Here is an 18,732-nt window from a genome sequence, read left to right on the forward strand (position 1 = left end):
AGGTCCTCAGATGCTCATTCCTAAAACCACAGTGCCCTGTTTAGGCCTTTTTGGTTTTCTAGCAAGCTGTTATGTTTCTAGCCTATCTCTTTCTGCAGGATTGGCATTTCAGGCTCCAGGGTACAGAGATGAATGAAATTCACAGAAATCTCAGAAGAATGAAATTCATTGTATGAGTATTTGGGAAAGTTCCTTTGCAATGTTTTCTCTCTAGTGTCAAGAGCTGCGCGTGAATACAAATGACCAAGGTAGTTCTAAGTGTCTGTCTCTGGTGACAAGAGGTCCTAGTTCAGACCAAACCCTAAACCAAAAGGGTGGCATTTCTAAAAGCGCATCAGTCAGAACACTAGCCTGGCCAAAGGATTCCAGGAAACAAGGGTTCTGTGGTGTGAACTATGCTCCCTCCTAGAGGTTGACCAGGTACGCCAGAAAATTAAAGGATAGGAGAAGGCCTGTGGCAAAGAAATCTGTTTAACTTGCACATCCATGAATTTCCTAAATATTTAACCACAGGACCTTTTTCCATGAAGCATCTATGAACATTTCATGGAACCCATTTTGGAAAACAATGCTGGAAAGAAACAGACGTAGGCATAAATAGTGCAAACAGTTTCCAGTTGTAGCTTCAAGTTCACATGAAAGACAAAGGGGGGTGGTGAGACAGAGAAAGATTTAAAAACTCAAATGACTCTTGGGCATAAGTATACGGTGGAATGGAGCCGTCTTATTTCTTGTAGCTATTTAAAGTCTACTGGTCCCAACGTACCCACAAGTTTCCAATTTCAAGTAAACTGGAGTACTAAAATGCTGAGATGGGATAGCAAAAAAGGGAGAGAGGGATATTTAAACTTATTTTCTTCTTCTTTTCCCTTACTGTTGTTGATGTGAAACTTCTGGCTGTGTTCCCTTCTTCCATGTCCTTCTGGAGCCTTTGTTTGACGGAAAGCATGAAAATGGTTGTCATCTTGAGCTATTCTTGGCAGGCAGAACTGAGCTTGGAGGGAAAACAAACGTATGATTAGCAAGTACGTAAACATCCCCATCCAGGCCTAACTCCCCTCCTCTGCAGAGCAGAGGAGAGCTGTGCAGAGGAGCGAAGCAACCAAGAATTCCATTGCAGTATCGGGAGAATTCACTGGGAAATTCTGTGAAATTTGCTGCAGAGTCAGACGTGACAATCTAATTAAACACACTCTTACATCGAAGAGGTTGTCCTCCACATTTCATAGCATTTTCTTTTGTTTCTTCTGTGTGTTTCTAGGACATACTAATCTGTATGTGCTCTATGGCGATCTAGTTTTATTAGGTCACGCATTTAGTAAATATGTATTCAGGTCTGTACAACAAACACTGTACAATGAATACTTGGAAATCGGTGAAGAACACGTGACACGATCCCTGCTTCTGAGAAGCTGGTGGTCAAGACGGGGAGAGAGACCCCGAAGCTAATAAATGCAGTCAGGTGATAGAGACGCGTACGTGCTGGCTGTCTGTATAGGCATGGGGGAATCCAAGGGAAGCGGTTGTCAGTTCTGCCTGGAAATGCCAGAAGTTTCATGCAGGGGCTGGACTTAGAACCAAATCTTAAAAATGAGCAACTGGGTGTGCGCTAGACAGGTGGGTATTCACATGCCCCAGAGATGTTTTACTAACCAGTAATGGAACTAACAAGTTCCATGCACATTTAGTGATCTGCAAATCCTTGTGCTATCTCATTTCTATGCCATCTTGTAGTTGAGAATGTTTAAAAAAAATTTTTTTTTTAGTGTTTATTCTTGAGAGACACAGAGTGAGGGGGGAGGGGCAGAGGGAGAAAGGGAGACACAGAATCCGTAGCAGGCTCCAGGCTCCAAGCTGTCAGCACAGAGCCCAACGTGGGGCTCGAACCCACGAACCGTGAAATCATGACCTGAGCCAAAGTCGGACGCTTAACTGACCGAGCCACCCAGGCGGCCCAGTTGAGAATATTTTATCATCAGGAATCTTCAAATTGAAATGTATGAACCTAAGGTGGTGGGTGTTCAAGATAATCCACTGCAGTGTGGAAAGAAAATGCCAGAACTTTAAAAACTTCATCTCATCCCTTTGAAATTTCTAGTTTTGAGTTTTATAATGTGCATATGAAAACCATTGTACATGTTTATAATTTATAATTACGGATACACATATTGGTGGTGCACGAGGCAGTTTTTTTTCACTTATGAGGTGCATGATCAAAAAGCTTTGCAGAGCACCATTATTGATTGTTCATCCGTGAAGTGGCTGCACCTATCTCAGATTTGTCTTCTTTATTCAACAGATTATTCCTCCGAGTTTTCTTAGATATGATTATCATTATTACTGATAGTAATATACTATTTTATGCCTCTGTTGTGTTTCAGATTTTGTACTAGGCACTTTGCGTAAAGTACCTCAGTTTACTTTTATAATAGTCCTAGTGAGACTGAGATAACTATCCCAGTATGTGATTGAAAAATTTAGGAGCAGGTGCTTGGGTAGCTCCAAGGGTTTTGGCTCTGAAAAACGATCTGAGCCCCACGTTGGGCTCTGCGCTGACAGTGTGGAGCCTGCTTGGGATTCTCTCTCTCTCTCTCTCTCTCTCTCTCTCTCTCTCTCACTCTGCCCCTCCCCAACTTGCGTTGCCACTGACACAAAAAGAATAGATTGATTTAAATGACAATGTGTTGAACAATTAACAATTGCCTTTTCCAAGTTGATGACAATAAATTCCTAATGTGCTTTCTTTGTTTTGTGGAAGGTGTTAGAAATCAAGTATTCACAGCCTTTTGCACTATAATTTTTCTACGAAAATGTATATGCCTGTGAACAGAAGTGAACTCTGATGCTCATTAGATTTATTCCTAAGCCTTTTTTGATACCTTTGATTTTTGAAAATGTATTTCTTCTTTGATCTAGAAAGGATTATCCATATCTGATAATGTATCATAAATAGGAAACATTTATTTAGTACTTACTATATATTAGACGCTGTAGAAATGAATCTTTCCATACAACAGCATGTCTCCAGCTAAGTTACTCCTCAGGTAATAGCTAGTAAGGAATGGAGCCCAAATTGTAATCCAGGCATGTAACTCTGGTTTTCAGGAACCATGTTGTTAACCGTTAGGCTATATTCCCTCCCCACAGAAGGCCATAGAGTTGTCTGAACACAAATGTTCATTACAGTGTTGTCTGCAATAGTAAAATCCTGGAAGCAACCTAAATGCCCATCCACAATGTCCATCACTGAATTATATTCCATATGGTAGGTACCCCCATGTGGAATGGAATACAATTAATGCTTTGCAGCCAAGAAAAGTGCTAATTGTATGGGTTTCCTAGGACTACCATAAGGAATTTCCACAAATTGGATGGCTTAAAACCACTGGAATTTCTCCTATCACTGTTCTGGAAGCCAGAGATCCAAAATCAAGGTGTCAGCAGGACCATACTCCCTCTGAAGGCTCTGGTGGGGTGGAGGTGGGATATGTTTTGTCTTGTCCAGCTTCTGGTGCCTCCAGGTGTTCCTTGGCTTGTGGCCGCATCCTCCAAGCTCTGTCTTGTCTTCACATGGGCCTCTCTGTGTCCAAATGCCCCTCTTTTCCCTTATAAGGACCCCTTTAGGGACCCTAAATCCAGCATGATTTCATCTCAAGACCTTTAACTAATTAAAATTTCAAAGACACTATTTCCTGATAAGGTCACATTCTGAGGTTCTGGATGGACATGAATTTTGGGGGAACATAACCCACTATACTAATTTAAACCTATATTGATTGAGATGTGAAATGAGAAATTATTAAGTAATTTCTATTACTCAATATATATACTTTATATTACTGGTGTGAGTCAATTTTTATAAAAAAGTATATGTTAACGTGTGTATACATGCAGAGAAAGATGCTTAAAAGAGTACACACCAAAATGTTAATATTGATTACCTCTCTGTGGTGGGATTATGAGTAATTTATGCTTTTCTTTTTTTTTTTTTAATTTTTTTTTCAACGTTTTTTATTTATTTTTGGGACAGAGAGAGACAGAGCATGAACGGGGGAGGGGCAGAGAGAGAGGGAGACACAGAATCGGAAACAGGCTCCAGGCTCCAAGCCATCAGCCCAGAGCCTGACGCGGGGCTCGAACTCACGGACCGCGAGATCGTGACCCGGCTGAAGTCGGACGCTTGACCGACTGCGCCACCCAGGCGCCCCAATTTATGGTTTTCTTATTATTGTTTTCCATATAGGCTGTTTTGCTATGATAAGAAATCAGAAAAACTTGTAGTTTGTTTTTGTTTTTGTTTTTGCACAAATCAATAGTTGACTCAAAATTTTCCAAACACTTTAATGACAGACTACAAAATCCTATTGGCCTTAGACCTTTGATGCTTATAGAAAATCACTTCAGGTTAGAAAGGATTTTGATTTTTGTTTGCACAGAAAAAACACTTTGTCAGTTCTTCCTGGCTCCCAAACTTCAAGTCCTTTGTTATTGCCCCCCTACCATTAACTACAAAAAACCTCTAAACCCATTTCTTTTATTTTCCTTTCCTTTCTTTTCTTTTCTCTTCCTTTCTTTTCTTTTCTCTTCTTTTCTCTTCTTTTCTTTTCTTTTCTTTTCTGTTTTTAACCTCTTGATTATGGTTCTACGTCTTTTTTTCTCCATAGAATCTTCCGACATTAGGCAAAGGGTTTTAAAAGTATCTTACAGTGTGAATCAATATCCCTTTAATTTTTCCATGTGCAAAAACCCACCTCCCCACCAATATTGGGACTCTAGGTAAAGACTGCGTCACACTTCTTTGTCTTCTCCCATTCTGGTAATCTGTCTCTGAATGCTAAGAAAACATGTGGTTATCGGAGAGACTAATTTTTCCACATAAAGATACCTTTTTAAAATAAGTGTTTAGTTCTCATAATGGCCTAATGTTTTATGAGAAACTGAAAGGCTTTCCCCAGCATGTATGCCTTTTATTTGCGGCAAATCTGCTGTTTCTCTCGAGGTGCTAGCTGTTGATCTGTTACCGTCAGCTATCCGGATGGGATTGTTCCTCTATTTGCTATCTCTGCAGTCAGAGTTCCAGCCCCTTGGGATGTTCAGACAATTTTCGTAGTCACCTTTGGAATTTACTTTCATGAAAAATACATTTGGAGGCTCTTAAGATTGAAAATAATATTGAGAACATTAGCAGGCCCATATAGTCAAATTTACTATGATGTCCCTGCCAGGCTGAGAAGTCTCTGAGGACACAAACTGCGTTTTCTCCCTTCTTGTACCCCCATGTCTACCACCCTATCTGGCCCATAGCACTCACTAAATGAGCTTGCTTATATGGCTTCCAGGACTCTAGACCTCCTATCAGCCTCATTAGGCTGAAACTCAGAATATTATTTTCCCATCAGGGATGGGCAATGATAGTGCCCGGCAGCCTGAGGAGAAAGAGGACCAGCAGATCCTTACCTTGCTTCTGAGTGTGCGGACTTGTCTCTAGGATACAGAGCACGTGAGCATCTTGGTCCTCAGCTCTGGGCACACTTGCTTCTAGGCTGTGATTTAGGGATGCAAGACGATGAACAGTGGGAGGAGGAGTTTCTTCAGTGAACATGAAAAGGATTAAAGATCAAGGATATGTTGCCAGCTCCCCATGGATTCTACCCCAGTCATCAGCCAGGCAAAACATTTGGAATGGCTTCTTGGCCTCTGTGCCTCCAACCCCTGTCGTGCACTTTCCCTACATGAACGCTCTGTACGGTGCCTGGGACCAGCAAGCCCACCACAGACAATGTCCATGAACACCCCCCCCCCCCCCCAACTTCTGGGAAGAGTGTTGATACTGACTGTATTTATATATTATTTGGTGCTTGTGTGATGGCAGAAGAGGCTGGGATAGCCAGGGCCAAATGGACTCTGGGTTTCCGGAATGCAGGCACAAACACTGGATGGCACTTTTTCCAGCAGAGACGACAAGGAGCCCAGAGGAATGCTGGTTTACACTGGGGGAGCAGGTGCCGCCTCAAGCTAGAGGTAATCCCCTCAGCAGTGGTAGTAAGGCAGTATCCTAAGTGTAGAGGAAATGCTGTATCCCTTTCCCTGACCACATTAAAGATGGAAAGTGCCAGAGTTCACTGAATGTTCATTTTGGGATTAGTGGCATGACTGAACTTGGTATTGTTTTGGTAATTGTCTCTTAGAGAAAGGAGGTAACACTGGTTAACAGAGAGTACCGATCATTGGGTGGCTTCGTCCAGAACAGTCTTCAGGATAATATCAAGAGTAGAACATACCTTCCTGCGAGAAGAATAAAACAGAAAAGAAAGCAGCTGAGTCAGTTGGGATGTTGAATAACCCAACAACATTCTGCATAATGACTGGAGCAGGGACGAAATGCCTGTGTTATCTGCATTGTTTCTTGCTTCAAAAAAGAGAAGCTGATAAAGACAGAAGTAAATTTTCTGTTTCAAGACTCCCAGTTGACACTGATAGATTCCTGTTAAAAAAAAAAAAAGATGTTTTCCAAAAAGTAAAATAAAATCTTATTGCAAAAATAGCAAAATTGCAAAGGAGGAGAGAAAAGTAGCCTCAGATTTGAGAAAAATATCAATCTTCAAAGTCCATTATCCAAAGACCTTGTATATCAATACTTGATTTGAATTATGGAGCTGGGTTGTACCTTCATTTACATGGTATTTCCCCAAGTAGCCAGATAATATCAATATCTTGCATTTATACGACGATCATCTTCCCAGATGGCTTCATTAAATTGTATGTTTTATGAGACCCACTTTCTGAAATGTGGTCATCTCTGAATGAGAATGATGCTCCTGGGTAACTCGGGGCAAGGGAAAAATCGTGTTTTGCATTTATGCTGTCTTTCTATCAGTGATCATAAAAATCTTTAGTTAGTGAGCATTTCCTGAGCATCTGCGTGGGCAGAGCCCGAGACGAAGCTCTATATGGTAACATACGGAAGATTAAAAGGCGTGGTCCCAACCCTCCAATACCGCAGTCTTTGTTAAGAACAATCTTTCTGTTTCACAAAAGTGAAAACTTGTGGCCAGAGAAGTTTAGAGAATTGGCAAAGGTCATATGCTATATTTGTTCCAAAAATGGGAGTCCTTGTTTCCAGATTTGTGTATGAGTGATTTTGATAATAACATCATAAAATGTTTAAGCTGTTTCAAAGTTGTGTTTAAGTGGAAAGTTTAAGGCTTTCTTTTTGGTTGAAGAAGAAAAGATTGGACCCTAAAGAAGGAAAATGAAGAAGGGTCCTTTATGTTGTCAATATAGATTTGTACATATTGCTAAAATATCTAGGACTATAGTAATGGTGATGAGGGGGTCACAGAAGGGTAGGTTCCAACTCTGAAGAGTTTGGCTGACTTCTTTATTTTTTTAGATGTTTTTATTTATTTATTTTGAGAGAGAAAGAGTGCATGCGAGCAGGGGGCGAGAGGGAGGTGTGGAAAGAGAGGGAGAAAGAGAACCCCAAGCAGGCTCCACACTGTCAGCGCAGAGCCCTACATGGGGCTTGATCCCAGGAACCATGAGGTCATGACCTGAGCCAAAATCAAGAGCTGAACGCTTAACCTACTGAGTCACCCAGGCACCCGGGATTGGGCTGCTCTTGAAGGTAAGCTATTGCCTACATGTGGTGGTTTCAAGGAAAGAGAAAACCACACTTATGTCTTGAATAAAGACTTAATTTGGTGGCCTCTCTCTTTCACTTGTAAAATTGTAAGTACCTCTGGTACTTCTGGTAGAAGGAACACATTAAGCTATGCCCAACATGATGTGTGGCACTCAAACTTCAGTCCATAGGGGCTATGAGGCATTTACATTGGTTGGATAAATTTATCATAGCCTTTCTTGAGAACTTAGGTTTTAACGAGTTTGGACAGGGAGTAGGGTGGAGAGAGGAAGGTAGGAGTAATGGATGAAAGATAAGAAGATGAATTAGTCCAGAGTAAAAAGAATGCAAAAAGAGAACCAACCGGGGCTGGGAAAAACTTGTCTTCTTTATAATCCTTCTAGAGACTGCACTGATGTGTAGCATACTATCCATCTGGAGATATGGGGATATAAGACTATTGTATTTAAAATACCTACAAGATCATACATCATGAGAGAAAACCCAATGCTAATACTGATCTTTTGGGACTTGGGGCAAGTCACTTCACTTACCTGGGCCTTAGATCCCCCATCTGTTAAACAAGAGAGTAGACTAGATGATCTCTAAGACAATTTTCCATCACACAGATGTCTGTTTAAGTGGGAATATGGACCATTTGGAACAACAAGTAGGGGACCAATTGTCCTGATGCTTACTTAGCTAGGTAAGGAGAAGGGACAATATTAAAATCAGGTCAAGTAACCCTTTCTTAATATACTACCAGAGCATTGTCAACACATCAGTCTACTGAGCAAACTATATTGGATTCTATACTTTCTTTTTTTTATTAAAAAAATTTTTTTAAATGTTTATTTAGTTTTGAGAGAGAGAGCACAAGCAGAGGAGGGGCAGAAAGAGGGAGGCACAGAATCCTAAGCAGGCTCCAGGCTCTGAGCACAGAGCCTGATGAGGGGCTCGAACTCACAGACCACGAGACCATGACCTGAGCTGAGGTTGGAAGCTCAACAGACTGAGCCACCCAGGTGCCCCTGGATTCTATACTTACAATCTTAAAAGACCTTAGCCAACTTCCAATGCGTTTGAATAACAGACGTTTCCTCTCTGTTGTACCTTTCTTTGTATTCTTTCTTTCCTAAACTGGGGTCTTGTTCAGAGATGTCGAACTTGTGGTTCTCTTATTTGTGAGAAAACTTTGAAAGTCTTTAGTTAAAAGTAGAACCGTGATCTACCAAAAGTTTTAAATTTCAAAACCTTTTCCCACAAAATCAGACTGCTAGGTTGTATGTTAAAATTCTAAGTGCTAGGGGAACCTGGGTGGCTCAGTCGGTTAAGCGTCCGACTTCAGCTCAGGTCACGATCTCACGGTCTGCGAGTTCAAGCCCCACGTCGGGCTCTGGACTGATGGCTCAGAGCCTGGAGCCTGCTTCCGATTCTGTCTCCCTCTCTCTCTCTGTCCCTACCCCGTTCATGCTCTGTCTCTATCTGTCTCAAAAATAAATAAACGTTAAAAAAAATTAAAAAAAAAATTCTAAGTGCTGTAAGAATTCAGACACTAGAAAGATCCTAATAGTCAAAGCATGTAGGAAAAACTTCAAAGGAAAAATAGGGCTTAAAATTTGGCTTTGAGGAAATTTAAGACGGGACTTGTTGGAGAAAGAGGCTTTCTAGTTCTGAGAATATCTTAACAAAGACCAGGACTTCCCAAATGCAGGTTTAAGGAACATTCTGGCCAGAATGAAGTTTTCACTGACCCATGACTGCTCAGTAAAGTAAAGAGCAATGTAGTAAATGTGTCTGAAAACTAAATGTAAGCAATGTTAAGGACCGTCTTTTATTTGAAACAGTGTCCTTCCTTTGTTTTCATGTTAAAACCTCCCTTTATGAAATGATAGTTGTTGTGGATAGTATATATTTTTATTTGGAGAAATAATGACTTTGAATTTGGCCTCCATATAATGTTCTCTCTTTTTCCCTTTGAAGTTTTACTGGCCAGGGAAATCCAAAGATCTGGGTGTCACCAGTGAAGTGAGCATTCCTGATATGCGGCCTTCACCGTAGCCCACATCCATGTAGGCCAAGAGGTTGGGTACAGTCTTCTAGCACAGCCAAGGACCACTGTATGTTATTTTATTTTACTTAGGATTTTATTTACCTGTTCCTGGGATGGCAGTAAGTTCTGATCACACTTAGCTATGATGTTGATAGAGTTAAGCTTAATACGCTGGACGTAGACATGTCCCGGATCTTTCAACTATATAGCACCCTGGGAAACATCATCTGCTTTGTAGACTTTAATTTATTTTCGAGCTATATGCCACGTTGGCAGCAGGAGAAATGTCAGGCTGCTTACCAAAGTCCCTGCTTTGCATTGATGAAATAAAGGAACTCGTTCACAGTCCTTCCTCATTCGGTGGTGGTAGAATGCTAGATGGTTGGATTTTTACTTTAGTCCAGATATCTGAGTTCCTCTCCCAGAAGCCAGTCTAGGGTATTGAAAGTGCTCCTTCACTCCTGCTTTCAGGGCGGGACCGGCCCTCTTAAGCCACATGTAAACACCCATTTCCGTCTGGAGGAAACAAGTGCGGGGACACAGTGTTTTATTACAAAACTTCCTAGTTTTCTGTTTCCAAAGTTGCCCCTCTGACTCCTGGCCTTATGCTGAGAAGTATACTAAGGAGTATAAGGACATTTTAATGGCAATGCTAGGACTGGTGCTGTGAAAAATGAGCTTTCTATATTTTGATAGGCAAATTCTGTAAACGCTGTTATTAGCTCACTATGATCTTTGAGCTGATACGGAAAAAAATACTTTAGAAACACAAACTCTGATTTCATCTTGTTCAACTCAGAGAAGAAAGAAATGGAGGGCAGATTAGATCGTGACTCGTTCAAGGTCACCCAGCTAGTTAGCTGAAATGCAAGGACTCCAAGTTGATCTAGTGGTGTCTCTCCCACCTCCCTCCACCACCCCACTGGAATTGAAATCATTACAATAGCCACTACCAAGTACTTAGCAATGGATATTTGATGGTGGTCCTTTCAGTCTGTGCCACGGTGGTTTTCAGTTTTTCCCTTCATCAGCACAGGAAGGCAAGGACATTGCACTGACTCTAATATATCATGCTTAGCTCTGGATTCCCTTGGTTTTATATTTCTGACTCTTCCCTCAGTTTCTTGTAGGACTTTATGATTTAATTTAATTTCAGCTTACGGCTGGGCTGGCTTTGGTACCCAGAAGAGTGGGAATTTGTCCTTTAAATTATTCACCCAGGGGAGTCGGTGTTCTTAGAAAGTGAGGGAGGAGAACCTACGGGCTTCCTGCCCTCGGAGGGAGGTATGACGCACACTGATCCCTTACTTGTTCCCGCTCCACGGCACCTTATCTCCTGTGTTCAGCCCTGGTTCTTATAATACCTTGTATTTCTGCAGAGCTTTTCACAGAGCAATTCACAGAGTATTTACACACTGACTAGTGACTAATTACACACCCGCAAGCCCTGCAATCACTCTGGACAAGCCACATTTTTCCACCTTAGGGTCTCTGTGGTTATTTGCAGAGAGAAACTTGGGGCAACAGTCTTGGCTCTGACATCGAGACAGTTTATGGAATCTGGGATGCCTCTCTGGACCTCATAGCTCAGGCCTGTGGTAGGTGCTAGAAGAGAAGGAACGGGTCACCATGCCTCTAGCAGATGGTGCTGAAATTGCTGACAAAGCCAGACAAAAACATACGCAACAACTCACAAAGAACACAAGGTCTTAGAAAGTCACTTGCCAGGGTGTTTGGTACAGATACACAGGTGCTGTCTGATGCACAGAGTCCAGAATGGAGAGATTGTTGCCATTTTCAGTTAAAAGATAATAAGGGTATGAGATGAATACAATTAACAGTTACTGTTTAGTGAGTGTCTACTATGCTAAATTCACTACATGTTTCATTTCATCCCACTGGCATTGAATCCTACTGTCATCCCCATTATCACATAATGTTTGTTTGTTTATTTATTTAAAGTTTATTTCTTTTTGAGAGAGAGACAGAGTATGAGTGGGGGGAAGGGCAGAGAGAGGAGGAGAGACAGAATCTGAAGCAGGGTCCAGGCTCTGAGCTGTCAGCACAGAGCACAACATGGGGCTCGAACTCACGAACTGGGAGATCATGACCTGAGCGGAAGTCGAAAGTTTAACTGACTGAGCCACCCAGGCACCCCGAAAATGTACTGCTTTAAAGAGGTAAAATAATGTTCTCCAGATTACCAAGACAGCTAGTGAGGGAGAGCAGAGAGGAACTCTGTCTGACTCTTAACTACATAGCTGTACCTTCCCCATCCTAAGAAGGGGATGAGGGCATTAACAAGAGGCCAGTATCTAGCGTGTTGATGTTAAATGGGGGTTATGCAGGCAGGAGAGAACAAGATTGCCAGCATTCCATTTATGGGGGACTCTAAGAAAGGGAATGAAGTATTTCAAAGTTTAATTTTTGGCAATGGAGTGGCATGGAAGCAACGGGAGAGCCCCTAATAAACTGAAATGACTCCACAGGGTGTTCTCTGGCGAATTCAAACAGAAAGTAGACAGGCAATCGAGTTTGAAGATAAAACAGCAATGGCAGCCGGTAAGAATATTAGGCGCTAATGACCAGAATGGAGGGGAGTATGTGAAACATGCTAAGCCTTCGAGGACTCGTGCACTTATGTAGAGAAGGAAGAACAAGTAACAGATGTCTTTGCTGCTCGGGGCCAGGGCTCTGTTTGCTGGGCTCTGCTAACCTGGTGGCATTTTAAAGACTTGTGTGCAAATTTGTTGACACTCCTCTCATTGAGAGCGGGAGCCCGTGTCTCCTCTCTTGGAATCTGGGCCAACCTTAATGATCGGTTGACCAACAGAGTATGGCAGGTGCAACGCCGTGTGACTTTAAAGGTGACGAAGCTGCTCCCTGGTTTGATATGCAGCAGTGGACGCCCGGAACACCCGGTGAGAATGTCAGATCTAAGGACAGCAGCCCAGGGAAAGAACCCATTTGCTGAGGGGGGCGAGGGGGGGCGTTTACCCCTGGGTGACCAAAGCAGTAGCCAGAGCTCAGAGCAAAGAGAAAATCAGAATATGTCAAGTATCGGGTCTTTGGGCACCTAACCGAAGCAAAAGTGAAAGACAAAAATAAGTCACAGGGTCAAAACTGGGGACAGGGTAGACTGGGGAATGCCAGAATTTAGGACTGAAGTTGTGAACAATCCAACTGTAAGTGGTTCAGGCCTGATGTGATGAGTCACGCAAGGCGTAGTTTCATAGGTGGCCTGAAGCAATGTGCCTGAGGTTTAAGGAGCCTGATACTTGCAATGTTAGAAGAGAAGAGGAGGAAAATAGGATCACTTCACTGTTGTAATTCCTATGTATCCTCCAGCTGAAGGATTGCCAGATAAGGAAGGGCAGCACTGATGCTAGCTTTTTAAAATAAGGTGGATGAGGAAACTGTAAGAAAGCACTGGCCGTTCAAAATGCATATATGTCTCTGACCCAGCTGAGGCCTACCTCTCTGGGACACTGAAAGAATTTGGGGATAAAATGGAGGAACTCCTGCCCGTAATTTTTTTTAAGAATCTTAAGGATTAGGGGAAGCTGAAAATGGACAAATGTCTCATTCTCAAAACAGAGGTGAATCCTGTGAACTCTGGGAGATGGGCGTTACATCTGGGAAATTTTCTAGAACGAAGCATCAAAGAGATGATTTGAAAGCTCTCAGCAAAGGAATCAGCGTAAGTTAGCGAGGATGAAATGGTTAGCCTGACTTTCTAAATGAATTTGCCAGTCTGTAATGATATCATGCTGAACATGAGCTGGGCATATAGTAAACAGAATTCAATTTTTTTTTTAAATTTTAGAGAGAGAGAGAGTGAGAGCATACACATTGGGGAAAGAGAGAGAGAGAGAGAGAGAGAATCTTAAGTAGGCTCCATGCTCAGTGTGGAGACCAACGTGGGGCCTGATCCCACGACACTGGGATCATGACCTTAGCTGAAATCAGGAGTCAGAGACCTAACTGATGGAGCCACGCAGGTGCCCCCAGAATTCTTTATGATGAATGGGTTTATGTCAAACCAAATGGCAGGGCTCTCTCTAGAGCCCATCACAGGCCTCTGTGTTTGTGCCATACTACACAAAATGTTTATTAAGGACTTGGAATAAGATTCCGATAGCATGCTGATACAGGGCTGCAGGGTAACGTCAGAGCTTAAGGGGGCTTATCATTATGTTGAACTGTGGAATTTGTATGGGGAAGACATGGTTTAAGAAGAAGAATTCAACAGAAAAATCATAACCCCTTTTGTTGAGGCACCCACCCGTCACCCTCAATGGAAAACATGGAAAAATCTAAACACCTCCCAAATTCTACCCACTTCTATAAAGGAATAGGATAGAGAAAATGTGGTTTGCATACATGGCAAGGATTTAAGAACTGTTTAAATTTAACAACTCAATACAACTTAATAGTAGGATGTGACTGCCAAAAATGCTACTGTAATGTGGTCTTGTGTTAAAAGAAGTGTCCAAAAGGAGGGACGTGGTGATACGGCTTTGGTGTTTGTTCTGGAAGTAACTCTACAGAAGGGATGTTGATGGCCTGAAGCATGTCCGGAAGAAAGCAACCATTATGGTAAGGGGACAGAGAACCTGTTATATGGAAAAGGGCTAAACAAACAGTATATTTAGCCAGGACAAGGGTCTGTGGGGGGGCGGGGGCGTGGAACAGGAAGAGAATTTCACAATGTAAAGGTTGTCACACAGAGTGGAGTCAGTGGGTGGGAAACCATAAAAAACCTGGGTGTCGTTGAACTCCAAGAACTCTCTCATACCTGGAGCTCTGCAAAGATGAAATAAGTTTCCTTAAGAGGTGAGGAAGGTTTAATCCTGGAGGCATTCAACAGAAACAAGAATGTCATTGTTCAAGGAGAATATCAAAGTGATTAGTGATGATGCCCACACAACTATGACCTTTTATGACTACTCTATCACAGTTATTCCTTATGATGAGAAAACTTTAATGAGGAGGAAATGGAGGACCAGAGAAGGAATGTGACTTGCCCAGAATAACCAGCAGGTAAGAGAGAGCAGGACCTGATACCCCGATGTACCTCATTCTACACAGTGCACATGCTTTTCATTTTCCCCAGGCTCCCGGAAATAAAACTGAGCTCTAGGAGTGGACACCATATCAGTTTTTATTTTTATTTTTTAAAAAATTAGGTTTTTTAAAATTTATTTTGAAAGAGAGATAGAGAGCGAGCCGGGGGAGGGGCAGAGAGAGAGGGAATCCCAAGCAGGCTTGGTGCTGTTAGGACGCAGAGTCTGATGCGGGGCTCGAGCTCATGACCCGTGAGATCATGACCTAAGCCGAACCAATAGTCAGATGCTTAACCGAGTGAGCCACCCAGGCACCCCACACCATATCAGTTTTTATTTTTTTTATGTTTTATTTTTTTTAATATGAAATTTATTGTCAAATTGGTTTCCATACAACACCCAGTACTCATACCAACAGGTGCCCTCCTCAATACCCATCACCCACCCTCCCCTCCCTCCCACCCCCCATCAACCCTCAGTTTGTTCTCAGTTTTTAAAAGTCTCTTATGTTTTGGCTCCCTCCCTCTCTAACCTCTTTTTTTTTTTTCTTCCTCTCCCCATGGTCTTCTGTTAAGTTTCTCAGGATCCACATAAGAGTGAAAACATACAGTATCTCTCTTTTTCTCTATGACTTACTTCACTGAGCATAACACTCTCCAGTTCCATCCACGTTGCTACAAAAGGCCATATTTCATTCTTTCTCATTGCCACGTAGTATTCTATTGTGTATATAAACTACAATATCAGTTTTTAAAATAGCAGAGGAGCAATGGGACCCTACGGGAGCTAAGGTATCTAATAAAACTTCTGAAAATGGGGAACATCACCATGACTTTCCAGGCCTTTATTGAGCTACACATATTATTTCCCAGTTTGGAATGTCTTTTCTGCTGATGGTTTTATCATATGTCAATACTAACATTAATTTTATGAATCTAAAATCTGCTTCTGAAAAGTTTATGTCTTTTTAATTCTCTCTAATCACTATTAAAGTATTAACTCCTAGTCTTTTTTTTTTTTTTTAAAAAGCAATGCTTCTCAAATTCCAAAGGAATTAAATTTAAAATCATTTCAAGCAATGTCTTTATTTTTATGGATGATTCTTTCGGTAGTTTCTGTTTTGGGCAAAGCTCAGTCCCAGAAGAAACCTAAATTCAAGCCACTGAGTTTCCGTAAGTGTGCTTTATGTCTGTTACATCATCTAGCCTTATACATATTTCTTTTGGGAAATTTTCGACGATTTGATCATTTGTGTCTTTCATCTGTTATCAGATGAAATCCTCTGCTTTTGTGAATCAGCATGTATGCATATACATGAATAATTGGCAAGTCAGAGGAAATGCTGTGCTACTTTTTTCAGTCTCTGATATAAAAACAATATATGCTCTTAGACAACTACAAGTCTAGCTTAAGTTCAGTTAGAGATTGGAATACGCATTTTGCATTTGGGAGATACTGAGTACCATATGAGCCCCTCCTGTGTGAATTCAGTTTGAATGCAAGAGTGTCACAGAGCTGAAACAACAGTGTGGTGAATTAGCAAGAGAGAACTCTCTTAGAGAACACCTTGTTATGTTTTTGACCTCAAATTGTATGGTCCCTTGTAATAATTAATAGCTAGTGTCGCCTCTCTGTTCTTGGTCTCTATCATTGCCTCTCTGACAAATAGTTTATAGTCTATAGTCTTTCCGGTTGTCTTCTCACTCTGATGTTTCATACCTCAGTGATTTTGTCTTAGAGCTGTGTTCTGCATTTGCTTGCTCATCCATGGTGACCTTGTTTGGGCTTTGTTTAGTTTATTTGTTGCCTGATGATACATACCAAGCCTTACAGGGACCATTTGACTTAATATACATTCAATTTATTGACTTGACTTAATATACATTCAATTTATTGACTTTAGTCACCACTACTTCCTAAAAGACCCAAAAGCACCCCAAAAGGGTTACACCAAGGCCACTACTAAAAGATGATTGCCCTTCTTACTGACCTCTTCTTTCAGAGTTTTGGGGGTTCACTCTGCTTCTGTTCCCTGTCCTTCTCCCCTCTTTGGTCACACGTGATTGTTGTTTTTTCCTTTATAGCCAGCACCGATCTTATTAATAATCACAGGTTGAAGCGTGCAACCATGAGAATTCAGGTTAATTTGCTGCTGTGATTAGATTGATTTATAAGCACCTCTGTCACTTCCTCCTTCCTCCCCAGTTTGTTTGAATGTTCTGTAGAGTATTTCCACCAAACAAAAAAATTATAAAATCGGGCTACAGTTTATACTCAAGAAGATAAACATCCTCATTATAATATCACCTCACATTTTTGTTTGTTTTTGAGTAGGCTCCATGCCCAATATGGAGCTTGAACTCACAACCCTAAGATCAAGAGTTGCATGCTCTACTGACTGAGCCAGCCAGGTGCCCTAACATCACCTCACATTTGTAACTACTACCGAACGGTCAGTAACTTCTGTGTATTTTCTAAAACATTAAGTTTCTGAAATAATAAAGTGTAAAGTTATGAAATGATAAATGACTTAAATTGAATATTCTGGGCATATTATCAAGGCAACACAGAAGAGCTTTATCTACAAATATCCCAAGAATTATCAACTGTCATCTCAGGGTTTGTTAAGCTAATACAGGAGAAACAAATTTTTTTACATGATCTAAAAGATTTCAAGCACGGTTCTGAGATCAAGGTGAACTCTATTTTTTTTTTTAAAGCACTAAATTAGGAATCAGCTGATCTAATTTCTATTCTGCCCCCACTGCTAGTAAGCCTTGGGTTAAGACCTTCCTCTCTGTGAGCCTCCCCTGTCTACCTCACAGCACTGAGAAAGGATATAAGAAGATCCCACACTTGAAGTAAAAGGCAGGCCTCCTTTCCCTGGTAAAGAATGTTCCATTCCTGGGGCTGGTTGCCTCCTGCACTTCCAGCTCCGGCAATTAGGTTGTGTGTCCATCAAGAGTCCACTGAGATCGTTGCCCAGTTGTGTCATTGTGACTGCATAACGTAATACAAAAAATTTGTAACTTGCTGAAATGGAAATGTAAAAAGGGCAGATTTTGTTTCTAGGACAAATAAGTTAAAAGCTATGGATACTTTGTTAAGGTGGGTGCTATTACAGAAACTTGCAGAGGTATTAGGTGTGGTCTAGGTATTTGTAAAAGGCTGGAAAGACATTTAGTAGAAGGGGTTCAATTCATAGCTGTTTTGGACCCCATAGTCTAAGAACACTTTAAACAAAATTAAAGACATGAAGCTTTTGGATTTACTGAGGTGGAATAAATTTGGAAGGCAAATTTGCCTGAGGGTCAGCTTGTGACTACATTTCCACAGGTCCTTACTTACTATGTTTTTATTTCATTCTGCTTTGCTCCTTTCCCAGTGTGGGTGGGAGGGGTGTTACTTCAGATCACCTTTATGCCCAAGGTGCTATCCTTTGGCTGTCCCACCTTTTATCTATATGGGTTTTTTTTTAATGTTTATTGATTTTTTATTTATTTTGAGAGAGAGAAAGAGAGAGAGTGTGTGTGCGTATGTGCAAGCAGGGGAGGGACAGAGAGAGTGGAGACAGAGGATTCTAAGTAAGCTCCACGCTGTCAGAACAGTCTGACGAAGCTCAATCTCACTGTGAGATCATGACCTGAGCCGAAATAAAGAGTGGGACACCTAACCGACTGAGCCACACAGGTGCCCCAGCTGTCCCACCTTTTAAACTTGAGGTCTCTGAGTCCCCATATTAGCAGGCCCCAAGATTTTACATTTGTCGTCTTGTATGAAAAGTCTGTCAAAACAGAATTTCACTTTTTTTCCAACCAGGAAAACATTTCAGGACAAGCTGCTTTCTTGCTTTGCTTACTTCTCCAGGGTCTACTTTCCCTTAGATTTTGGCCTGGTAATCCCTCTTTATCTTCTTGGCTCTTTGGTGATACTTAAGACATATTCCAGGGGCGCTTGGATGACTAGGTTGGTTAAGCATCAGATTCTTG

This window comes from Panthera uncia (genome assembly GCF_023721935.1).
Source record: "Panthera uncia isolate 11264 chromosome C1 unlocalized genomic scaffold, Puncia_PCG_1.0 HiC_scaffold_3, whole genome shotgun sequence".
Lineage (NCBI taxonomy): Eukaryota > Metazoa > Chordata > Mammalia > Carnivora > Felidae > Panthera > Panthera uncia.